Source organism: Pinus tabuliformis, chromosome 6 (genome assembly GCF_031772625.1).
Source record: "Pinus tabuliformis cultivar Carrire ecotype Pingquan chromosome 6, CPIR1, whole genome shotgun sequence".
In the NCBI taxonomy this organism is placed as follows: domain Eukaryota; kingdom Viridiplantae; phylum Streptophyta; class Pinopsida; order Pinales; family Pinaceae; genus Pinus; species Pinus tabuliformis.
The window spans coordinates 607,120,995-607,148,452 of NC_142292.1; the positions used below are offsets into that span (position 1 = coordinate 607,120,995).

Consider the following 27,458-nt stretch of genomic DNA (forward strand, 5'->3'; position numbering starts at 1 on the left):
GAATGTAATCCATCTCTGAACTGACAACATCAACAAACAGGGTCTAGACCAACTCTAGTATCCACAAAAAATCATGCTACAACAAATACCTACATATCATCAAAATAATTGCCTATATTGTGATCTTTGTCATCAATATCACCCTCTAGGCATTTAAATAAGATAGAAAAAGCATAGCATGTCAAGTCAAAATTTTGTTTGAGTGATGGGTACATTTTTAGTAGGGTCATGATAGACGAGTTCGACAACCAATGCCACTAACATCAAAGTACATAGCAGGTTTGGTGCTCCTGATTATATACTCGTTTCATACCCTTGTACATGAAAAAGCTCAATGTAAACGTTGCAATCCCCCCAAACTTGAAAACCTGAAAAAACGTTAACTCTGCAGGATTTTTAGTGAGATCTAAAATTCTAGTTTCTCCACATAAAATCCAATGATCTCGGAACCACTCTCAAACATTATAAGTATCGTCATGGCAACGTTAAAAATTTAAGTAGAAGGATGAAAATAAAAGATAAAGGAGAATGTCATCCTTTTACTTTAAGTTTAAGAATTTAACATTACCAATGTTACTTGGGAGCGGGAGCGGAAGCGGGAGCGGGAGCGACCATTTTCAGAAGCTCCCGGTTTGGGAGCGAATCCCGGAGCGATTTTTTAAAAATATATATATTTTTTATATTTTTTAATTTTTGAGACATATATGTCAACAAAAACATGTAGAATGATGAATTAGATATAAAAAACATAAAAAAGCATAGATTGAACCATATAACAACAATCATCTAGAAGTTATAATCTTCATCAACCACGTCCGCAAGTTAGTAACATAGTAACATACAACATATTGAGTCTCATGATTCATCAATCTTAAAGTTTCAAGCTTTCAAAATTCAATATATAACATTTATCATCATTGATCACCAAAGTTGTACTTGTAAGCTAAGTGTAACCATTACAACAAATAATATCTAACATGAAATGAAATGTTATAAAATGAAATGAAATGAAACAACTTTCAACTTTCATGAAGCATCATATTCATAATTCATTACTAATGAGTTATAATTGCCAACTTCAAACTTAAATTGTCATATATTGTTTAAAAAAATATCATAATAAATATGAAAGAGTCAATAGTTATGAAAGCTACTAGAAACTAGAAAAGAGAAGTAAATCTATTATCTATTTCTTATGATTGGGCCTCTTGCCACCACGAGAAATGTCTAATTTTTTAGTCTTGTTGCAAAATCAGGATCTTTGTCATTAATATCACCCTCCAAGCATTAATATCCAGAGGTATCTTTGTCATTACCTTTGTATCTGTATAGGGATCTTTGTCATTAATATCACCCTCTAAGCATTAACATAAGATAGAAAAAGCATAGCATGTCAAGTCAAGATTTTGTTTGAGTGATGCGTACATTTTTAGAAGGGTCATGATAGAGGAGTTTGACAACCAATGTCACTAACATCAAGGTACATAGAGGGATTGGTACTCTTGATTAAATATGAGTTCCATACCCTAATACATGACAAAATTCAATGGAAACATTGCAATCCCCCAATCCTGAAATCCTGAAAAACTGATAAGTCTGCTGGATTTTGAATGAAATCTAAAATTCTACTTTCTCCATATGAAATCCAATGAGGACGAAACCACTCTCAAACATCCTGAGTCATTTCATGGTAATGTTAAAAATTTAAGTAAAAGGATGAAAATGAAAATTAAAGAAAATGTCACTTTTACTTTAAGAATTTAACATTACCATGAATAGCATATCAATACTAGGGCCTAGACTTGATCATTAAGTTGCCCCACTCAAAAACTATTTGTTTCTTTCAAAAAAAATTGCATTTCGAACATTACTACAAAAAAAAAAATGCAAAAAAGGCAAAACGCTCCCGAAAAGGCAGGGAGCGAAATTTTTTTTAGGGAGCGCGCTCTCGAAATCGCTCCCTTTTCGGGAGCGATTTCGGGAACGCGCTCCCGACCCGCTCCCGAGTCGCTCCCGCCCAGAGCGCGGATCGGGAGCGGGGGGGGGGGGGGGGGGGGGGGGGGCGCTCCCCCGCAACACTGTTACATTACCATGAATTGCATAGCAATACTAGGGCCATAGGCTTGAACATTAGGTTGTCCCACTCAAAAAAATCTTGTTTTTTCCTTAAAGAATTGTTTGAAATGTCTTCGGTCAAATTGTACGAAACTGGCTAAGTTTGGTACAAAAGTGGTCAGTTCAGTGAGAAAATTCAAATCAGCCGGTCTAGTACCGAACCGGCTATTTCCAGTTGGAGACCTCAAACCGGAGCGTCTTGACCCCCAACCCAGTCGGACCGACCGGTTCCACTGGTTCTAGTCCAGTTTTGATAGCACTGCTCTCTACTAGGGGGCACAATAGCAAGTACACCATAATAAATGGCAAACAAAACCAAAACATTGAGTTAAATATGAGGAAAAACCATGACAGAGTGATCACATAACATGCAACCAAATTATAATGAAAAGACAAATCCTAAATAGATTTGCAAAAAGAAGAGACAATCTGAAATAAAACACCAAACCATTAATTAAGTACTTATTTTTTGCTAGTAAAGTCAACATATTTTAGGAAATGAATGAAATCACTAGTCAAAGTTGTGTGATCAGTGTTCCAAGTATCCTTGAAGAAGATTGTGTTAAAAAACTTTTGTTAAAACATTTTTATCAATTACACCACCCAACCAAATTTAATAGAAAGAAACAACACTCAACTAACAATAGCCGACTAAACACATTATAACTCATGTATCAGTAAAAATTAATCACATACAGTACAAAATATGATCAACTACAGTTTATCTAATAACTGTCATAAGGGATTTTCAATTACATTTAGTGTATCGAAAGTAGAACAAGTTTGTGTATCACAACTACACGATTCCCTATTAATCAGTCACACTAAATTTATTGAAGGGGATGATTAACCCAAGCCTTACCTGATGATCAAATTGTATGCATACATATACTATGATGTTATTTCCTTTAAAGTTCTTTGGACAAAAACCAATGCAACAACATTGTTTTTACTACCTTTAAGAAACAAGTGGCAAGGAATGTAATGAACTTAAACATGCAAGAATCAAGCAGTATAGATTAACTAATAAATAAGGCAAACCCAAAACTTTTGTCAATAGCAAGGAGAAATACATAATGAATTCTGACATCCCATTTATCACTTATTCTAAAAAAAAGAGTTGAATGAACGAATCTCTGCTATCAAAGGCAAACTAAACCATCATTGAAACCCATATCAATGATTTACATAATAGGTAGTAGGGTGTTAGAAAAAAGAAGAATAGGGGAGGCAACTACGAGGGACCCCTCTAAAATACAATCTAAGGAAAGCTGACAATCCAAAATCATATTCCATAGATGAGGAAGAATAGGAAGATCTATTAGAGTATCAACTTCCAAGAAAAAACTAGTCAAATGACGATACATTGTCTCACTTGTCTATTTCAATTGTAATTGCTAACATTGGAACTAGATAATCTGCGGAGAAGAAGTGGATAAAAGGTAGTATGAGCGAATAAAAATAAGGCTAATGTAGATGTCAATTCTAATCAATGAGAACCTATGTTGCACGAAACTTCTAGGAACCCGATGTTTCAGGCCGTACCCGTACCCGAAACTCCGAAACTCGGCTGAAACTCGACCATGTATGAGAATTAATATAGACTTGGTTTTCCTTCTAAATTGTTGTCTATGGGTCTTATTCCCTTTCTCTTGCAAGATAATGTGTTATTCACTTATTTATAACCTTTTTTATATATATCTAGACATATATGACATTTCCATTTTTGGGAGGTGACGTTTCTAAATGTACCCATTTTAGAAACTCTGAAACGTTTCGACGTTTCGTGCAACTTAGATGAGAGTAAATCACTTCAAAGTTCAAACAATCAAGAGTGTCCAAGATATGCACAATCAAATGAGATCAATGTGAATTGTAATTTTTTGTGAAAAAAGAATCTCACAAGAAAAGCCCAAGTAAATAAACAACCAAAATTTGGGTACAAAGAATTTTTTAAGTATAGCAAAGAGAATCCTTAAATAGCTCGAAATAATGCCACATTTGAGATTCCACATTTGTTCCCTAAAGAAGTCTGCAAAGTGCAAAATCTTCTATTCATAAAACATTAACATGAAGAATATTAATTGTTGAAGGGGGAAAAAGCAATGATAGAGAAATCAACCAATTAGCATTCAATGGTGACTTTGGAATTAGTGATTGTTCATACCAGTGTTGAAAAAATTGACATCGACAAAAATTGATTAGGGCCCACGAAAAAAACTTTATGAAAAAATTGGCAAAAAACGGAAAATCACGTCAAACATTAAAAAATGCAAAATATGTTCATTTTTTTTAGAATTTTAAACATATAAAACAAAACCAACATCAAATAAAGCACTTGTATATATATATATGAAGAAAGCACTATATATGATGTAGTTGATGCCTAAAAAAAATGATACATCCAACTCAACACTAAATCCTACTAAACCCTAATAGTTTTCCACTCCGGGATTCAAAAGTGGAGAAGCAATACAAAAAAGCATCACATATATAAATGTATCTCATCATCATGAGTTATATTTACAATGGCAAAAGAAACAAAACTAGCAGCTAGCTTTCTGAGATCAATGCCCTCACCCCTTTTACAGGAAAAGATGACGGGTTGTTTTCCTGGTTTGCCCCTAACAACAAAAGGGCATGGCCCTGCAACAAATGTCAGGCGATAACTAACTGGTATAAAACTATGCACATCAATATCTGTAGAAGTTGGTGTTGATGTTGGCACATTCTCCTCCTCCTCCTCTAACCATGCAAGTGACTCCTCCATGATGGGAACCTCAAACTCACCCTCCACTTAGACAATACATTAATATTGTCTAAGAAAATGATATCCACATCCGGTGTTCTCTCCATCCGTGTAATGGTTATCTCAAATTATAGGCAGCATAGGAATATTAGCATGTATACGAGACATGCTTATGATAGCTACATAATCATGCATCACATGCACTGCGCTAGTATAGATATTAACTTATTATGAAAATTGTCAATAAAAGATAAACAAATTAATTATTGAAAGTTCCAAGTGAATACCTAACTCACATAAATATTAAACATATTGAGTGAGATACTTAATGTACCACCATTATAATATATATAACTATACAAGATAAAAGGGAAAGACAATGTATTGCACAAAATAAAAGGGAGTATAATTATATATATGGTGCAAAAATAAATCAAATATAATACATGTTATACAAATAGCAAGGCGAATACAATTCATAACATATAAAGGAATTATATATATATATTAAATTTTATATAAACTAAAAGGAGAATATAAAATCTACAAACTATACAAACATAAAAGAATCCATAATATATATAAAGTCAAAAGGGAACATAACATAAAGTCACAAGGAATCATAATGTAAGCAACGAATACAATAAAGGTATAAATGTTTTACATTAAATGGAATTTGTTGTCGATCGTTAACGCAGGTGGCAAATGCCAGATTAGACTTCAGGAGGAACCTTGAACAAGGAATCACCATTTGGAGGCAGAACAAGATTCTATATAAGATGGGAAAGGCATTTCAGGAAGGGGGGTTCATTTTGGGAGTTAGAGAGAATTATGTGAAACCATAGGAGATTTTGGGAAGAGACGGGAATTTCTAACAGAATTACAGAGATTGAGCTTGGTTGTTCTTGGAATTTTGGGCACAGGGCCCACAAGATTTGTCTTCTGGATCTGGGGACTGTATAGGTAGACCCCAGATAGGCTGGGAGGTAAAGGGTGGTTTGGTAACTGCAGTAGTGGGAACAACCACAGTCTAAAAACACCTTCAACTAATTCTAGGTATTCTTTTGCAAATTTAAATTTTAAATTTTGATGCCTGTCTAGTTAAAATTTGTAGTCAAGGTTCTACAATTTGCTTCATCCATAGTCAGAGATTGTATTGGACATACACCAAGTAATTAAGACATGAGAACTCCAACCCATAAGAGTATCATAAAAAACCAAATGAGTCTTGTCTCTTGAGTATCAGAAATTACAACAAATGTAATTGCTTAGTTGAAGTCCAAAGTTCTAACTTGTTGCACTTTTTTGGGTGTATTTTCTCAAATACACTCCAATTGCACTCACGTCGCTAACTCCTACATGTTTGATTGAGGATTCTAATGGCAACTTTATGTAAATTTGGTGCCCCTACACCATGGTTTCTCCACCAAACATCTAAAACAAAATAAAGAAAACATAATTAAACTTTCATGCTCAAACACTAAAAAACATAAATAATAAAAACCCTGTCTAGCTCTAAACCCACTATTTTGGGTTCAAAAACCCCAGGCTTGGTTACTTTGCCCACAATCCTTCATTTTGTGGGTCAACTCTTCACAAATCCAGTACCCATGATTTGTGGGAGTACCACCCAAGCTACACCAATTTTCAAAAAACTATGTTTTTGTCACTAAAACAAAAAATACATATTAGTCACATTTGTCAAGATGGAATCTTCTATGTTGCATAAAAAATGTCTTAAGCTTTACCTATGTGTTGTATACTACCCTGTAATGTCTCCAATGGATTATTTGCCCCAAGGGACGAAGTAGCCTATCAATCCTCGTAGGCTATAGTTTTATATAAAGGGGAAAACCTCAATTACCCAATCTTTGGGCAACATGGGGTAAGTTTTGGGGCAAGCAAAAAGCCCCAAGTTGAGGGTTGTAATGAACCCTTCTCAATTAATTAAGGAGGAGAAAAACCCACAAGGAAATCTATAAATACAAGGGAGTTAGAATCATTTTAATCATCATTGAATTAGATTGATTTGTCTTTGTTTCTCTTGGAACCCGAGGCTCTAAGGGTTTTAAGACCCCTTTCTCTTCTTTGACTAGTTTCGGTGGAGGTGATCCCAACCTAACTTCTTGTTTCAGCACAGGCCATGGGGGCAATTATGGTTTGAGGAAATTGAAGATTTTATCAGGTCTTGGCATAGGTTATTCTTGAGCAATTCAAGTCTAGTCTAAAGTAATTTTTGGTAGTCAAACGAAGTCCTTCCTGTGGCCTCACTTGGAGCAAAGGCCTTCTAGCTGCAAGGTGTCGAATCGAAAAGCATCGAACAAAGGTGTGCAATCACTGAATGGATCAATTTGGTGTGGAGTTCAAGTATCTTCTTCATTCCATAACTGCTTTTTCCCAAGCATCCTTTAGTCACATAAACCCCCTTGATCTAAAACAATGAGGCTCTAACTCGATTTGGAGGTCTGTCTGAGTATTAATCTCTCTAAGAAGGACTCACATTAGGGGACTCAAGTCCGAGTTTTCTTGGATAATTTGTGGCCCTGCTTACTCATTCACAGCCATGCACTTCTGGGTACCAAAAGGTAGCAAGATATATCTCTGCGGCCTGGTCAAAACAGCGAACCTTTACCAGTGTCCAAGTTTTCCAAGGTTGCAGACTAGTTTCTAAACATAAGACCAAATTCACTCTGGACGCAGTAGACTTAAATTTGGGCCTTCCTAGGGCTGTGATTCACTACAGGAAAGCATTTGAGCTTCATCTCTAGCTGCGATTCACTACAAGAAAGCATTTGAACCTCATCTCTAGCTATGATTCACTACAAGAAGGCATCTGAGCTTCATCTATGGCTGCAGACATCCTCAAGAAAGCATCCGAGCCTATTTTCTAAGCTACAAGCAATCGGTTTATTGTCAAATTTTGTAGATTAGAAGAATAGAATAGGTTGATAGTTTAATTTAGTTAAATTGTTGAATTTCGTTCAGTATACTTGCTACTGTGTTGTGTTGAAGTATTCGCTGCAGGCAGCCCTGGTAATTGGATAGTTAGTACTATTTTGTAGTGGAATTGAGGTATACCAGATTTCTATTATTCTTATAGTTCTATTATAAATTAGCATTATGTGTAGAAATATTTGTTATTGTATGAATGCATGAATTTCTATTGCTATTCTAATGGGAGCACTATGACAAAAAAAAAATTACCCTAGGATATTACAGTGGTATCAGAGTTGAGCATCCTGCCAGCTTGTGAGTGCATGAACCTTGTATGCTTCTAGAGAAGACAAGCAATGTTACAGTAAGAAAGAAAAGAATTACCCACAGTACAGCTATGGAGTAAAGAAGGCAAGAAGAACAAGATCTTGGCATCCTATTGAAAGCAATACTCTAGGGATAGCAGCAAATCACCAACACCTTAATGCAAGACAGCGACACATTACCAACACACTAATGCAAGGGCAAAAACAAATGGCACAGCTTATTGTCCAAGCTACAATAGATGGCACAGCTTATCATCCAAAGCTATAAACAATCTAGGTAACAGTGGATTGAACGTTGGTAACAGGACTGGTGCTGAAGGGAGCAGCAACCATAATCCTGGATCTTCCAATGTTGTTGCTCAAGCAAGCAATGGGGTGACTAGTGGAAGAAGTCACAGACACTTGCTTCCTCAATTTTTAGATAATCATCTAACCACAACCCAAAGAGCAGCAGAGCAGGATGCACTCTTTACTGAGTACTTTTGGGAGCATGCGACACTAGAAGAAAATACACGAACAACTCTATCTTTCCCAGAATACAACAACAAATACAAAAACAAACCCACGGAACAACGAAATCAAGATTTGATGCACAAGGTAACAAAGTTGTCCATCCCCTTTTTGATGGGTCATCAAAATGCTTAGCAAGGGCTTAGGTATAAAAGTTGGACAACTATTTCCAACTTAATCCCATGCAGGAAGCAAGCGCTATCCACTTTGCTACTTTACATTTGGAAGGTGAAGCACATGAATGGTGGTAACATGGACTAGTCACCTTGGGACACTCCAGCATAACATCTTATACGGACTTCACCCAAAGATTGATAGAGCATTTTGATCGAAGGGATCTTGACATACATTTTAGAGAATTGGCACAAATTAAACAAAATGGGACACCAGAAGAGTACATTGCAAAATCCAAACGGATAGCAATCATGGTAGCAAAACTCTCGGAGCAGAGGCAGGTCATGCTCTTTGTAGAAGGTCTAGCTGAACCATTACACAGATGGGTCAAGACCTTCAACCTACCACATTACAAGCATAGTTTTAAAAATTGGTCGGTTCGTTGGCCAAACCAACCAAACCGGTCAAAAAACCCAGTCAATAGCCTCATTCACCTTTTTTTAGATAAACCATGCATAAATTGGTGAGTTCATTACCAAGTCGGTTACGGACCCACCAGAGGCATTCTTGGAGGCTTGTGAGGTGGTTTGGATGGAAACTAAGGGTTGTTTCCCTCCAAAAACAACCTGTCCAAACCAATAAAATGAGGTCTCCCCTCTCATTTGCCTCACACATCTCATTTAGAGTTTTTGTGAGCTTCATTGTGAACTTGGAGAGTGTTGAGTTTTTACTAGAGTAGTTTGAGCTAAATAGTAGCCGCCATGCCTCCAAAAGCCAAGGATGTTGCATTGGCTCATTGTGATATGATTGATGGCAAAATGATCTGAAAATATTGCCAAAAATCTATTTAAGGAGGGGGTATTAACGGGTTCAAGCAACGCTTGGCTGGGATAGGAGGCCATGTAAAGCCATGTAGAGCATCAAATGAAGTAATAGGGCATATTAGGGCAGAATACCTTTAGAAGTTTGAGACTCAAGTCATTGAACCAGTAGAGAAGTTTGTGACTCATTCACCCTTTTTTAGATAAACCGGGCATAAATTGGTCGGTTCATTACCAGGTGGACTACAGACCCACCAGAGGTATTCTTGGAGGCTTGTGAGATGGTTTGGACGGAAAATAAGGGTTGTTTCCCTCCAAAAACAACCCATCCAAGCCAATAAAATGAGACCTCCCCTCTCATTTGCCTCACACATCTCATTTAGAGTTTTTGTGAGCTTCATTGTGAACTTAGAGAGTGTTGAGTTTTTGCTAGAGTAGTTTGAGCTAAATAGTAGCCACCATGCCTCCAAAAGCCAAGGATGTTGCATAGGCTCATTGTGATATGATTGATAGCAAAATGATCTGCAAATATTGCCAAAAATCTATTGAAGGAGGGGGTATTAACAGGTTCAAGCAACACTTGGTTGGGATAGGAGGCCATGTAAAGCCATGTAGAGCACCAAATGAAGTAATAGGGCATACTAGGGCAGAATACCTTTAGAAGTTTGATACTCAAGTCACTGAACCAGAAGAGAAGTTTGTGACTCAAGCAGTTGCAAAGTTTGGGAGTCAAGACTCAACCAACTGAGATTGATCATGATGAGAAGTTTCAACTTTCGAGTGATAATGTTGATCACTAATATCATATATCTAGACTTGTAGTAGGCCAGTGGCCCCGTAGCTTGTAGGCTTTGTTTTTGGACTCTAGAGGCCATTTAGAGCCTCATTGAATATATATTTTGTTGTCGATTGATCTGAAATTGGAGTAGGTGTCTTCTGCCTCTTTTCCAAAATCAAATAAAAACAAAAATAGGACCGTGTTGACGCTTTGCAAGATAAAATGGGTCTTGAAACAAACAGGTTTTTCCAATGTCTCTTCAAGCCATGAATTAGTCTTCACATGTAACTTAACATAAACAACATAACAGCACATAACTCACGTAGCCATATTGAAGAGATAACAAAATATTTATTAACAGAGTTCACCCCTCCTGGGCTACATAATTGAAATTTCTAAGTCTGACACATTAGAAATCCCTACAACATTATCTGGTTTATTGTCTCATACTTGTTCTTTCCATTAACAAGTTATTTATAAATATAAATACCGAAATAAACACAAATGCAGCCTTCATACATATACAAATCAACAACTGAAATAACTGAGACAATCACATAAGGGACACCGTTATTTTCGGACAATCGTCCCCAGAAAAACCCAATGCGGGAAAACCGGTGCAACAGATATGAGGGTTTTATTATTATGTAGTTTCTGAATACAACTAGGGTGCCAGAAATGGCTCACCCTTCAGAAAATTTCCTTGGCGAAAGTACCTCTCGTCGGAGACAGATATTTTGGTTGATCAGCAACCGGATGATTGATCCCACAGCAACTTCAACAGTCCCTATGCTGGACAGTGACCCTTTTCTACTCTGCATCTGCCTCTCAGCTCCCAGTTTGCCCCACGAAAATCCCTCAGTGTTGCCTCTTCAGCCCAGCGTCAGCTCTGCTAGCCTCTGTGCAGCCTCTACTGCCTCTGTGTCAGCCTCTTGGCCCTCTGCGTCTTCTGCGTTGGCCCACTCAGCCTCTACGTCAGCGTTCCAAGGCTTTGTGCTGTCTCTCCGACACTTTCTCTGCCTCTGTGATACGTATTCTCGACCTTCTGCCAAACTGGCCCTCGCTGCAACAGATCACTAACTCGATTTCTCAACAAACCCTACCCCAGAAAATCGAATTGACTGGTCAACTTGGTGTGTCTCCAACTGACCCTCCAGCCTCCTCTTATACTTTTCCTGTTGACGATTCAACAGTCGAGATTAAGTCCCTAATCAACGGCTAAAGATTAAATTTGGCTTGATCCTCGTTATTTAGAACTTTCTCACCCATATTATATTAATACACATTAATATTTTAATTTTCCTAAGTTTAGACTTAGGGTCGCATTAAAAATATTAAATTATTTTAATATCTATCCATCTGTGTGGAATTTCCCCAAACGATTCCTGGGTCTTGAAGATCTCATGTGCCTTAGCCTCTCCACCAATTTTCATGGCTAGAGCACATCTGATGCTACCAAAAATCAACACTCTCTCTTAGCGAGGAATGTGCTCTAGTAATGCTTCACCATTGAAACATCACATTAATCTTCCGCATCGGTACCTATGTCGATGCTTGGCCTGCTGCCTCACATCCCCTGCACTGCTTCTCCCTGTACTGCTGCCCATGACAATACCACTGCCAATGTTACATTTGTACTGCAGCCAGTGTTTTAAAAACCGTTTTGAAAAACCGGTTACCGGTCAAACCGGCCGGTTAGCAAGCTGGCCGGTCCGAACCGGCCAAAAAACCCGGTTAGACCTTGCCTTTCGCCGTTTTTTGGGCCCTAACCGGTGAAAACCGGCCGGTTCCATCCTAAACCAGCCGGTTTTTGGCATGCCCACCGAATCATGCAAAAACTTATTTCTGGGCATTAAATCTGTCATATGATAGAGACTAAGGTGCCATATTTTGAAGGAAGTAGCGTTGGTTATCTTGGAGATCAATTTATTAAAAGGGTAACTTCTGTAATGCAAGGAAAATCACTCCTGGATAGCAGATTTCTCTCTGCAAGCAGACTTACTAAATAGCAGCATTCTCTGTATTAAAACTACAGCCACCTTGTGCCATAGCCACGACAAGACAAATATATGTTTAAGCAGCCCAAAATTCACATAATCCACCAGGCCAAGTTGCTTTGTTTGCTGGGCAGTGGAATGGTTTATCATTGGCAACAGGGTAATAAAAAGACTTCAAGGAATTGGAGGTAGAATACCTCAGCTCTGAGCGCCAAATCTTCTTGTGCAGAGACAGCAATCAAACTCAATAATCCCTATTTTCTACAGGCAAACATTCTCAGGTTTCCATGATATTTTGTAACCAGATTTGACATGAGAATCTTTCCTTCAGTTTTTAATAAATAAGTGGTGAGTTGCACATGCTTAATATGCTGTGCATATGATGCTGAGGTTTTCTATTTAACTTGCATGCAAAATATTTGTCAAAATAGTGCTGCCCTTTTATCTATAGGCAAACTGTTTGAATAATCTGTTTGTCAAAATGGCTGTTAATAAACTGTTTGATGAATTGTTTCAATGAGTTAATGGACCATGTAGTGGTTGGATGTATGATAAGTGTTTGACAGAAGGCTTCAATGAGCATTTTGATTATTGCAAAAGTTTAATTTGGCACATTTAGGAATTATTATATTGGCTGATTGGGCAATCCCAAGGGGTATTAAATTGCACATTGGTGGGAGTCATTTGGTGGCCAGTGTCCTCAATTGCAAAGGTTTGCAATTAGAGTCCTCAGTCAAACTTGCAGTGCTTCAGGTTGTGAGCGCAATTGGTCTGTTTTTGAGCGCATACACACGAAGAAGAGAAACCGTTTGGAACAAAAACGGTTAAATGATCTTGTTTTTGTGCAATACAACCTTCGACTGAGGAACCAAATGATGAGCAAATCACCTGATCTAGATCCCATTGTGTTGGACGATATTGATCCAACATCAGAATGGGTGGAGGAGACTGAAGATCCTGTGTTTGAGGCTGATTTTGATATCGACATGGCTTTAGCGGGGGATGAGGCAGATGATGTGGCGGCATCAGAACCAGGATCAGTAGCGACATCAAGGAAAGGCAAGGAACCAATGGAGGGCACTAGTTGTGCAGGTCGACAAACTCGTGCTTCCATTAGGTCCACTTCTATTGTCATTGGTGGCATTGATACTGAGGTTGCAGATCAGGCTGAGGCATCCTCAGGCTCTGAACTAGATGATGTCTATGTAGCTCCTGATGATGATCCTGTGTCTAGTAGTGGTGATGGACTTGATGATTGATCATGTGTACACTGTAGACTTGTAGTAGGCCAATGGCCTCATAGCTTGCAGCATTGTTTCTGGACTTTATAGGCCATTTAGAGCCTCATTTCGTATGTATTTTCCTATTTTGTCGATGATATGTATTGTACTCGGTGCCATTTTGATATATTCACCTTTACATGGTATATAAATGAGCAAACTTTGCATATTTTGTCTCTATTGGCTTGGAATCATGGTTTTACATCTTAAAAATAGTTTTGTTTCATTAAAAATTAATTATTTAATGTATTTTTTTAAAACCGGTTCGTTTAGACCAAACCAGTCCCGGTTAGACCGGTTCCGGTCGGTAAACCGGTTCATTAGGTGGACCGGTCCGATCACCGGTTCCGATTTTAAAAACATTGACTGCAGCTCCCTCTGTACATGTTGCCCACGCTGCCCCTAGCACTGCCACTGCTAACTGCTGCACTGCAACTCAGTTACCGAGAAGTAAGTAACTATCTTCTCCCAAATAGTGACATCTCGATCAGTCTGGAAGCCTCATAATGCTAAAGTTGCCTTTGCTGCTATCATGTGTTCCCTCTGCTGCATACACCTCTGTGCCTCTTGCACTGCTGCAACCTCTAGTGCGCTACCTCAAATTTATGCACCCAACCGTTGCCTTGTTGCTTCACTACAATTTGCTCCATCTGACCCCTGTCATCTTGCTACTGTCGTTAAGGGCTCCCGTAGTTGGATATGATCCAAGAGTTTGCGCACTATTGATTTGGGGTAGCATCGGATGTGCTCTAGCCATGAAAATTGGTGGAGAAGCTAAAGCACATGAGATCTCCAAGACCCAGAAATGGTTTGGATAGATTGTACCCAGTTTGGGAGATATTAAAATAATTAAAAAATTTAATGGAGTTGCTAAGTCTAAACTTATGAAAAACAAAATATTAATGGGTATTAATATAAAACTGGGTTAGAAGATTCCAAAAGTCATGGATCAAGCCAAATATAATCTTAGCCGTTGATTAGAGATTTAATCTCGGTCGTTGAAGGACCAACGAGAAAAGTATAAGAAGAGGCTTGAAGGTCAGTTGGAAAATACACCAAAGTGATCAGTCATTCATTTTGCTAGAGCAGGGTTGCTAAACAAAAGTGAATCAATGATCCGCAGCGAGGGGCAGTGAGTACTGCACAGAGAGGCAGAGACAGTACTAAGAGACTAACGCAGAAGCAGAGAGAGTGAGAGTAGCAGCCAGTTCAGGTCACACAGAGCCCAGCAAAGACAGTGCAGAGGCCAAAGGGATTGTGTCATCCACGCAGAGGGTGCTAGAGTGACGCAGAAGGTCCCAGAGGTTGCGCAATGCCTCAGAGGGCTGACGCAGAGGGCCCTGGGGCTCACACAGGTCAGCAGGAGGATGACACAGAGGCCAAAAGGGCCAGCACTGAGCTTCAAAGTCGCCGGAAAGGGTTTCGTGGGACAGGTTTTCTGAATCCCTGTTTCTGAATATAGAGGTATTGTTGTCGTGTATTTTTCTCTATCGGGTGAGCTGGTTAGGCACCCAGTTGTACTCAAGGAAATACTACATAATAGTAAACCCTCAGAATAGCTGCAATAGTTTTCCCGCATTGGGTTTTTCCGGGGACATTTGTCCAAAAATAACAGTGTCACTTGTGTGTTTGTTTTCTTCTTTTAGCTGATGATCTGTAGATGTTGTGATTGTATTGTGTTTATTTTGGTATTTAAATAACTTGTTCAGAATTTACAAGTAGAAGAAATAAATTTGCAAAATACAGATTAATTTTCTAACAGATAGACTTAGAAAATTCAACAGGCACCTCGAGGATCCTACCCCTAGTATGTAGTCCTCCTGACTACAACTCGATGTCTCCCCACGTCTTCTCTAGAGGTGCATGAGCACTCATGGCACAATCATCATCAGTCTCGACCTCTTTCTCCGCCTTAGCTGGAGCTGCCTTTGAATCGGAAGCCTCTCCCTTGTTTTTCTTCTTAGGACTTGGGATGCATAATGTCCCAACTCCCCACGATGGAAGCACTTAACCTTGGAGTTGTCCTTCTTCTTCCTCTTCCCTTGTTGTCCTGCAGATGTTATAGTCGCATCCTCCTCCTCCTCTTTCTTGATTCGAGCTCCCTTGCCACTACTCCCCGCCTTGGTCATCCTCCTAATCTCTCCCTGGCGAAGAGATGCCCACATCTCCTCCCAATCGGGAAGAGTAGCCCTAGCCAAAATACTTTGGACAAATGTCCCCCACTCCTCGGAGTCTGCATTCAGGGCAATCCTGACCATAAATTCTGGATCTGGTGTAGATCCCACGAAAGTAAGTTGGTCGCGAATCTCCTGCAACCTGAGAAGGAATGGATCTACCTGCTCTCCCTTCTGCATCTGATATGACCGCAGTTGATTCTCTAATAGCATCTTTCGCTGCATGGAAGAGCCCTGGTATAAGGTGGTCAAGGTGTCCCACATCTCCTTTACTGTGTTTTTCTCAGCAATATGTGGTATGACATGATCTTTGACCTCGTCTAGGACCATGCACTTCGCCCTTGCCATTGCATCCTCATACTTCTCGTTATCAGCTGGGTCAACTGGAATACCCACGGTTTTCAAGGCAAAGTCCTTGATGTGATGTCGATCCAGGACTTCCAGGATCCTGGCCTTCCAGATGACAAAGTTGGAAGCCCCGTCCAACCTGTCCTGATCCCTTAGTCCGTTCACTGCCATTTCAGCTCCTCTTCTGGACTCCCTCTAAGTCTCGACTCCCCTCCTGGAAATCTCCCTCTAAGTCCTGATTTCCCTTCTAGAAATCCTCTGGCCAACTGTCGAACCGCTCCTCTCCAATCCTCCTTGCAACTGCAACTCGGATCTGGATTCCTTGGCTAGAAATCCATTGAGGTAGTGACTCCCTCTACCTTGGTCCCGCCTCCTTAGACACCGTTCTGATTCGACAGAAACAACGTCCCACCAACTCCTCAAATCGCAATCTGCCCACAGCTTCCCAAGCCCCAGCAACTGAAGAAACTGAGCCTTTCAGGCTCTATGCAATCCCGGCAAAGGTTGAATCTGCCCCTCCTAGCCACAGCGTCGATCCTTCCTAGCTAAGAAAGATGATCGGGCACTGCATAGGTCCAATCTGCCCTTCTCTGCCTCTGCACTGACCCTCCTCTTGGCTCAAAAAGACGACACAAGCTTTGCGTCACTTCCTCTCTCTCTGCTTCTGCTCTAGAACAACATTGTCTCTCGGGATAGCTGCTTCTGCTGCAAATTCTTCATATTTCCCCTGCTGGCATCTTCAATTTTCCAGTGATCTACAATGCTCTGATACCATGTGGAAATTTCTAAGTCTGACACATTAGAAATCTCTACTGCATTATCTGGTTTATTATCTCCTACTTGTTCTTTCCATTAAAAAGTTATTTATAAATATAAATACCGAAATAAACACAAACGTATCCTTCACACATATACAGATCAACAATTGAAATAACTGAGACAATCACACAAGGGACACTGTTATTTTTGGACAATCGTCCTCGGAAAAACCCAACGCAGGAAAACCAGTGCAACAGATATGAGGGTTTTATTATTATGTAGTTTCTGAATACAACTAGGGTGCCAGAAATGGCTCACCCTTCAGAGAATTTCCTTGGCAGAAGTACCTCTCCTCGGAGACAGATATTTCGGACAATCAACAATCGAATGATTGATCCCATAGCAACTTCGACAGTTCCTTAGCTGGACAGCAAAAGCTGATCTAAGCTTCTCTGTGGAACTGTGTCACCCTTTTCTGCTCTGCGTCTGCCTCTCAGCTCCCAATCTACCCCACGAAAATCCCTCAACGTTGCCTCTTCAACCCAACGTCAACTCTGCTAGCCTTTGTGCAGCCTCTACTACCTCTGTGTCAACCTCTTGGCCCTATGCGTCTTCTACTCTAGCCCACTTAGCCTCTGCGTCAGTGTTCCAAGGCTCTACGTTGTCTCTCCGGCACTTTCTCTACCTCTCTGATATGTATTCTCGACCTTCTATCGAACTACCCCTTCTGTCGACAGACCACTAACTCGATTTCTCAGCAAACCCTGCCCCAGAAAATCGAATTGACTGATCAACTTGGTGTGTCTCCAACTGACCCTCAAGCCTCCTCTTATACTTTTCCTATTGAAGATTCAACAGCCGAGATTAAGTCCCTAATCAACGACTAAGATTAGATTTGGCTTGATCCTCGTTATTTAGAACTTTTTCACCCATATTATATCAATACACACTAATATTTTAATTTTCCTAAGTTTAGACTTAGGGTCACATTAAAAATATTAATTATTTTAATATCTCTCCATCCGGGTGGAATTTCCCCAAACAATTTCTGGGTCTTGGAGAACTCATGTGCCTTAGCCTCTCCACCAATTTTCATGGCTAGAGCACATCTGATGCTACCAAAAATCAACATCCATCTTTGGGCCTGCTAACATAGCTAGACCACTCATATATTCAATAGAAAAATGGAAAATAAACAATTAGTTGATGGTAAACATGTGGCTATTACCCCTACAAGGTAATGTTCTCCTGCAAAGAACCCTCACAAAGAGTAGCAACACAAAGCATCTCCACAAAGATGTCATACTCCAATTGAAATGAGCTAAAATAAGCATGTGCGCACTTCAATTCCACATTGAAGCACATAAACAAAACTTCCTTCAACATAACATAATGAGAAAAGTGAACCTGAGTTGAACCCTGCACGTTACAACTGCTGCAATAGACTTACGAAGGAGCAAATACCCCTACAAGGCCTTCTCCATGCCCAAACACCTTTGGTCTCAAACCTGCAAAAATACTACTTAGATGTGCTCAAATCAGAAATTAGAGGTCACCAATGGATTCAGAACATCCAAAAACCCCTAAGTGCACTCTTTCTGAGCTCAATTTGGCCAAAAACTCCAAAAGATATGGCTCTCCAAAGCTCCATATGAGTTTTACAATTAATCATCCTACAAATTGGACCATTTGTCTAATGGTCCTACAATTCCACCCTGAATTCCGCTAACCAAGCAACAAAATCTCCCTTCGCCGATACATTTTGTAGCTTCATTAATTTGCCCAATGACCCCTTAACTCCGAAAATCATGGCCATATGGGCCACATGGGGCCGAGCGCTAGGGCTTAAGACTTGCACCCACCGGTTTACCCCTAAACATGGGGTTTGTGGTCACGTGGGTGCCATGGGTCCAAGGGCTAGGCTTAACTGTCTGCCCTTCCCGTCGGGCCCCAAAAACATTGTCGTGTGGTCATATTCATGGTCCATAGGACCTAGGCTAGCCCCCTTGCTGGAGTGCCCTTACACCTTAGCGCTGTCAGTTGAAACCATGGTTTTGTGGCTAAGTCATGACCAACAGTTGGGCTTCCGCCTAGGCCCCCTTCCATTGGGCGCTTAAACCTTTACCACCGTGGTCGTATAGAAGTCGGATGACTTGGGGCTAGACTCTTCACAGGCGCCCTCTGCCATAAGCGCTTTCCACAAGCGCCAAGGATATATGGTAACAAACATGATCGGGGTCATGCCCCTTCCTCTAATGGTTGCCAACATAAACTTTATATCCAAGTTTGGTTCTATGGTTATCAAGAACCACCGATCGATCTATTGGTATGGCACTCTGTTGTTGGATGGGAGGTCCCGTGTTCGAACCTCCGGAGGTTTGTTCGGCCCAATACCAAAACTTTGGCCTCTGTTGGGGTGCCACGTGGCATCACTTCATTGTTCCACATCAACCTGTACAAACCAATCAAATGCGCTTGAAACCAGCAAACCGGAGGATGCCAATGACCCCTTAACTCCGAAAATCATGGCCATATGGGCCACATGGGGCCGAGCGCTGGGGCTTAAGACTTGCACCCACCGGTTTACCCCTAAACATGGGGTTTGTGGTCACGTGGGTGCCATGGGTCCAAGGGCTAGGCTTAACTGTCTACCCTTCCCGTCGGTCCCCAAAAACATTGTCGTGTGGTCATATTCATGGTCCATAGGACCTAGGCTAGCCCCCTTGCTGGAGTGCCCTTACACCTTAGCGCTGTCAGTTGAAACCATGGTTTTGTGGCTAAGTCATGACCAACAGTTGGGCTTCCACCTAGGCCCCCTTCCATTGGGCGCTTAAACCTTTACCACCGTGGTCGTATAGAAGTCGGATGACTTGGGGCTAGACTCTTCACAGGCGCCCTCTGCCATAAGCGCTTTCCACAAGCGCCAAGGATATATGGTAACAAACATGATCGGGGTCATGCCCCTTCCTCTAATGGTTGCCAACATAAACTTTATATCCAAGTTTGGTTCTATGGTTATCAAGAACCACCGCTCGATCTATTGGTATGGCACTCTGTTGTTGGATGGGAGGTCCCGTGTTCGAACCTTCGGAGGTTTGTTCAGGGCAATACCAAAACTTTGGCCTCTGTTGGGGTGCCACGTGGCATCACTTCATTGGTCCACATCAACCTGTACAAACCAATCAAATGCGCTTGAAACCAGCAAACCGGAGGATGCCAAGTGTCAACCTGTCATTGGGTCTTACCCTGCACAGTCACCATGTTGACTCAGCAGTACGGTCAACCCAGCCCACTGCCCAATCAACAGACCTGCTCAAATTTTACCTATTTGGGAAAATGATCAAGACATGATATCTGGAGCATACTGTGTCAGATTGAGGTGAAACGAACATCGTTGGATTCAGACTGACGAGCACTTCGACTTGACGTCGGTTTCAAGACTTTCTAGGCGCATTCATTTTTGTGATCACCTTATCACTAATATGTATTGCACTTGGTGCCAATTTGATATATTCACCTTTACATGGTATATATATGAGCAAACTTTGAATATTTTGTGTCTATTTGTTTGGAATCATGGTTTTAAATCTTAAAAATAGTTTTTTCATTAAAAATTAATTATTTCATGTGTTTTTTTTAAATCAGTTCATTGAGATCTAACCAATCCCAGTTTGACCAATTCTGGTTTATTAGGTGGATCGGTCCAGTCACCGGTTACGATTTTTTAAACTATGATTACAACCACCACCAAGACTCAAGATATGGGTGGTGCAGCACCAAAGGTAAAGACTCCACCCATACCACAAATCCCTCCAAAAGATAAGGACAAGAAGGCATCTCTGAGGGACGAAGCTAAGAAGGAATGGTTGGATGAAGAAACTCGAAACGAGCTTAGAAAAAAGAAGCTTTGTTTCACTTGTAAAGAATCGTGGGAGCCTGCTCACCCATGTTTGGGAAAGGGAAGGATTCACTACATTGAAGCACTGCCTAATAGCGACAATGAGAGTGATATAGCACAGACACCAAACAAGGAGTCTAGCATTTCCAAAAAAGCACCATCCCTAAAAGAGGCTAAGAAGCCACATCCGAGAATTGGAGGTAGTATAGCCACTCTCTCAAGAGTCCCTAAATAAGACACCTTCAAAATCAATGGTGTTATACAAGAGCAACGAATCATAGCATTGATAGATGGTAGAGCAACATACAACTTTATTAATGCAGTCATGGTGGTAAGGAGTGGCTAGAATCTATGGGCTTCGAAGTGAGGATAGTCAATGGCTAGCATATGACATGGACACAGGTAGTTCCACATTTAAGCGTCACACTTGGTAAGTATACATTTACTGATGATTTTTATGTGATAGAATTGGCAAATACTAATGTGGTGTTGAGGGTACAATGGTTGTACTTGGCAGGAAGATTCGTAACGAACTACCAAGCGATGGAAATGGAATTATGGAACCCAAATGGCAGCAAGTTAGTAATAAGACGCATGACCAATGGGGGCCTCCAAGTTGTAACAACCAAGCAAAAGGAGGTCACACCCAAACAAGGCAAAGTAATTTGCATGGCAACTTGTAGAAGTACAAGTAACAACTCACAATCTGATAAATTTGGATAAAACACATTCTTGAGATATTTTAGAGCCCACCACTTAAGAGAGTACTCTAAGAATAAGTTTGCTTGCAAATTACTGGACGGACTAATTCATCATGACAGGTACAAGGTGTGGAGAATGTTAGGATATTCCGACACATAAGAAATAGTTAAGTATAACTTGGTCTAGTGTAGAGTTAAGTAAAGTGTGTTTCTTTACTATGTACTTTTGTAACTTACAATCTGACGGTCACAATATGTTCTAGACATTAAGTGATCCGACGGTTCATTCTCTCCTCAGTATTACCGACACTTGATCTGTAGCTTAACACCCGATTGGTCCATGATCTCTATTTAAAGAGCACAGAGGGTCATCTGTAGTGTGACCGTTCATGAGAGGCGCTTATGTAAATTTTCTTTCTTTTATTAATAAATTACTTGAAGTGGTCGTGCTGGCTCACGCCACGGACTATTTCCCTCTTTGAGGGTTTTAACCACATGAAGAACACTGGTGTATTGATCTGTGATCTGTTTTGTGAGCGGTGTCCTTTGGTGTTCTATCTCAGGAATTTACCCTATAAATTCCTACATGGTATCAGAACTATTTAAGGGCCGCATCTGTTGGTGATCCAATCAAAAGTCAGTACAACTGCATCCGACAGTCGTTTCCTAGATCTATTGTTTCTGACTGCTTTCGAGCCGAGAGGACTGCTCTATTGTGTTAGGAGCATCTGTTCCAATGAGGAACCCCTTTCGTTTCACGCGAAAAGGTTTTCGGTAGTCCTAGCTATGTCATTTTAAAGATCTTGAGGTATACAATCTTTATTTGCAGTTTTAGTTATTTATCTCTCTTTATTTCGGTTTATTTAGCCGTCTGTTTTTTTATTACCGGTTTTATACCTTTCATTTCTACGTATGATCTTTGCCCCACGACTCTATGCAATCTGAGCAAATCAGAAACAAAAGGAAGGATTTTTCTCATGCGTATGTTCTTTTCCGCCGCGCCTTAGTGTAATCTTGGAAAATCAGAAACATAGAAGAAAATATTTAGTTTCCGACGAAAGCTAACTTCAAGCCATAAGGTTTGGTTTTTTTTGTATGCCCATGTTGGGTTGTGTGTTTTTTGTTTTGTGGCAAAAAGGGCTTTTTCAGGTAAGCATGCACCCCAAAGCTTCAGTGACTAGGATAACAATATATTATATTAAAATAAAAAATAAAAAAACCCTTCCTCTTTTCCAAAAATTACTAACCTTTAAACTAGCTCACTTGGTCCAAAGTTACTTTATGAGAATAGAGGTCTTGAGTTCAAGTCTTTCTTTTTGTTGAGTTACTTTTTCAAAAAGCACCTGTAACTTATGTTTTAAAGTTACTTTATGTAAAAGTGTTCTCACCCATTATAAAAAGTGAGTCACTTATAATTCTAAAGTCTCTTTATCTTTTATTTAAGTTACAATTTAGTGGGTAGCTCATAAAGTACCATTGTAAAAGTGACTTTCACTTATTTATAAAAGTGAATCACATAAAATCTTTTTTTTTGAGCTAATTAAATTAAGTTTGGAGGTGGGGGATTTTTTTTTTAAATATAACATTATCATTCACTTCCGCACTTCATCGGCATCTTCAACAACTTTTCTTCAAAAAGGCACAACTTCTTCATCCGAAAGCCGTTTTCAGAGCCGTTTTTTTAATCGGCCTAATTTTTCGAGATCTTTCCATTGGAATACTTAGTTTCAACATCTACAACTTCAGTTTTTGTTAAAATGGAAAGTCCATGCAAAGTTACTCTTGACAGCACCAACTACTTCCAATGGTGGTCCTACATTGTGGATTTACTTAAAAATAAAGGTCTTTACAGAATAGCCTCCGGCCAAGAAACTAAACCTAAAGATGAAGATAAGGCGGCCAAATGGGAAAATAGGCAAGATAAACCACGTGGGTTGATAGGGATGTCTATTTCTCCAGACCTTAGATTCCATATCGCAAAACTTGATACCCCTAATGAAGCAATGAAACAACTCAATAAAGTTTTTGGAATTAAAAATGAAATTAAAGCCCATCAACTCAAAAATGAGTTGCTTACGTTGGGCCCGAATAATTTTTCTTCCGTTGAAGATTTTTTGTCCAAGTTTAAGACCCTTAGACTTCTCTTGGAAGGTGTTAAGGTTAAGAAAGAAGATGGTAGCCTTATCTCTTCCATTCTTACTAAGTTGGGACCATCCTACTCTATGTTTGTTTCCACCTTCCATTCTACTAAAGAAGTCTTTATTTCTCAAGGACCAGACTACAAGTCCCCCTCTTTTGATGCCTTTTGTGATTCTTTAATAAGAGAACAAGAAAAACTCTTATATCTTGGTCTTCTTAATCTTGGAAACTCTTCTAAGAAAGCCTTAGCCACCCAGCAACAACCAAATTCAAAGAATCGTAAGAAGCGGTATCCTAAAAAGAATGGTCCTAAACCAAACAAGGGTCCTAAGCAATTTCAGTCTCAAAATGAAAAATCAATTCAACAAAATGATAAGGCAAATAAAAACAAAGGGAAAAAGACTGATAAACATAGCAACTTTTGTAATCGAGATGGCCACTTAGAATCCAAATGCTTTAAGAAAATGGAAGCCTTGGAAGCGGCAATGAAGAAGCATAACATCCATTTGGAGCACTCTTCAACTTCAACTTCATCTTCAAGAATAGCACTTTCTACATGTGGTTGTCAAGCATCTCGGTCTGGTTATGCACTAAATGTATCTTCTTCCTCTCATTCTCATGAGTGGCTCATTGATTCTGGAGCTGCTTATCACATGGCCGAAAACAAAGCCATGTTTTCTTCTTTAAATGATTGTAGCACTAAAAATATATATGTTGGTGATGATAGATCTCTTAGTGTTGTAGAGACTGGAACTGTTCATCTAGACAATGGTCAATTTAATGATGTATTATGTGTTCCAACCTTATCCTGCAACCTTCTATGTGTATATTAGATAACTCATTCAGGTGAAGGTAAAACCGTTGAATTTTCACCTCACGATGTTGTAATTAAGGACCTAAGAGATCCTAAACATATTTTAGCTATTGGCATTGCTAATGATTCTACAAGGTTGTATAAGTTTAACAACTTTGGGTCATCAACTCTTCCCTCAATATTTGTTGCTCATAATGATGAAGTCAGCAAACTTTGGCATGAGCGATTTGGTCACTCAAGCTATCGCTCCCGTCAAAATCTATGTAAAGAAAATATGGTGACAAGTCTTCCTATGGTATCTTGCAGAGATGGTGTTTGTTCCGGATGTGTTCTCGGAAAACATCATCAGGATAGTTTTGAAAAACATGCCTCTTGGCACGCCTCAGCCCCTTTACAGCTTGTGAATAGTGATTGATGTGGTCCACTTCCAATTGTTTCATTCTCTGGCTACAAGCATTTCTTAACTTTCATTGATGATTTCTCCAGGCGCACTTGGTATACTTCTTAAAACTCAAGAGTGAAGTATTTAACATGTTCTTGGCCTTTAAGGCCTTTGTTGAGAAACAATCTGGACATCAAATTCTTAAGCTAAGATCTGATAATGGTGGAGAATACGTTAACAACAAATTCATTAACTTTTGCACTGAGCATGGAATTCAAATGCAACATACTGTTCCATATACTCCACCACAAAATGGTGTAGTTGAAAGGAAGAATCGCACCTTAAAGGAAATGGCCAATTGTATGCTTCAATCTAAAGGACTTAGTCTTAATTTTTGGGCAGAAGCAATTAACTGTGCAAATTACATAGTAAATCGCACTCCTACTAAGGTTTTAAATAATATCACTCCAGAAGAAGCATGGAGCTCAATTAAACCAGATGTAAGTCACTTACGTGTTTTTGGAAGTGAAGCATTGGCCTATATAAGAGATGAGAAACATAAAGCTTTAGAACCTAAGAGTGAAAAATGCATTTTTGTTGGATATTCTGAAGATGTCAAAGGATATAGACTTATTCCACTTAAGTCCAAAAAAGTTATCATTAGAAGAGATGTAAAGTTTGTTGAAAATATATCGGCCTACGAGCCTACTTCGACGGATGTGCCACCTCTCTCTATCCCTTCTACTTCTGAAAATATTTCTTCTTCAGATGATGACAGTGAGGATGACAATCCTACCCCACCTTCTCAGGATCCTCCTTCAGCTCCTCAGCTTCCAAAATGGGTCGTGCTACTTGGGATGCAGCAGGTGATCCTACAAATCAGCGACGTACACATTCTCAGTTTGATAGGGCCTCTTCTTTACTAGCTCAAGCTTCAGCAAATTATGATCCTGAAACCTTTGCAGAAGCTTCAGGCCATCCAGATTGGGACACAGCGATGAATGAAGAATATCGTTCCTTATTAACAAATGATACATGGGATCTTGTTCCTCTTCCAAAGGGACGAAAACTTGTTAGATGCAAATGGGTTTACAAAACCAAGTTTGGACCAGATGGAAAAGTTGATAAACATAAAACTCGTCTTGTTGCTAAGGGTTTTTCATAAGTTGAAGGCATTGACTATACTGAAACCTTCTCCCTTGTTGCCAAAATGAACTCTATCCGCCTTGTTCTTTCCCTTGCCGCCTCTTTCAAATCAGAAGTCCATCAGATGGATGTTAAATCTGCCTTCTTGCATGGGGACTTGCATGAAGAAATCTATATGGAACAACCTCCTGGCTTTATACAAACAGACTCCAACCTTGTATGTCAACTTAAGAAATCCCTTTATGGTCTCAAGCAAGCCCCTCGGGCTTGGTATGCCAAAATGGATAGCTTTCTTTTAGATATTGGCTTTTCTAGGTGTCATTCTGACAATACTGTCTACACCAAGAAATTCGGTCAGTGTCTTATCATTCTTGTTCTTTATGTTGATGATCTTATTCTTACTAGTAGTGATCCCAACCTTATAAACCACGTGAAGTTCAGCCTTAAAAAGAAATTTGAAATGACAGACTTAGGACACTTGCATTATTTTCTTGGTCTTCAAGTCTTGCAATCCAAGGAAGGTATTTCCCTTTCCCAGTCCAAGTATGCCTGTGATCTTCTACGGCACTTTCACATGGAAGACTGTAAGCCAGCCCCTTCTCCCTTTCAGTCTGGAATCAAACTTTCAGTGACTTGTACTTCCCCTAAAGTTGATGCTACCTTATACCGTCAACTTGTAGGAAAACTTTTGTATCTAACCCATACTCGTCCTGACCTTTCCTTTGATGTTGGCCTTATGGCTCAGTTTATGCAAAACCCACATGAAAGTCATTGGAAAGCAGCTAAAAGAATACTTCGTTATGTTCAAGGTACAATTCAGTTTGGGATTCATTACAGTGCAGAAGCATCTCCTCTAGGTTGGTTTCACTAATTCCGATTGGGCTGGTGACCCTGATGATCGGAAGTCTACTGCAGGTTATGTATTCACTCTTGGTTCTGGACCTATTACATGAGCTTGTAAGAAACAAAGTGCCATTTCTCTTTCTTCAGCAGAAGCAGAGTATCGTGGCGCCGTAGAAGCTAGTAAGGAAGCCCTGTGGCTTCGTCAGATCTTGTCAGAGTTTGGCTTTTAGCAGCAACATCCGACTACACTTTGGTGTGATAATCAAAGTGCCATTCAACTATGCAAAGATCCAGTCCAACATTAGCGCAGCAAACACATTGAACTACACATGCACTTCATCAGAAAGCACATTCATGACCATGTTCTTGAAGTGCAATATTGTTCAACCAAGGATCAAGTTGCAGACATCTTTACAAAGGCTCTACAGAGGCGAAGTTTACAAAAATTTGATTTATGGTTGGAGTTCAGGAAGTTGTCATAAAGGGGGAATAGGCTCTAATGCCTCCTTCCTTCTCCTATTGTGTCATATTTGTACATCCTTCAATCCTATCCCAAGTTGTTCTTAAGAGACGATGTTAGGATATGCCGACACATAGGAAATAGTTGAGTATAACTTGGTCTAGTGTAGA

General features: G+C 39.8%; 1 protein-coding gene across 2 annotated transcripts in view; it reads right to left on the reverse strand.

Annotated features, from left to right (window-relative positions):
• Positions 1–27,458, reverse strand: part of LOC149260036 (transcription factor MYB3R-1-like) — a 216,940-nt gene that overhangs the window by 166,400 nt on the left and 23,082 nt on the right. The gene's annotated exons all lie outside the window — the stretch shown is intronic.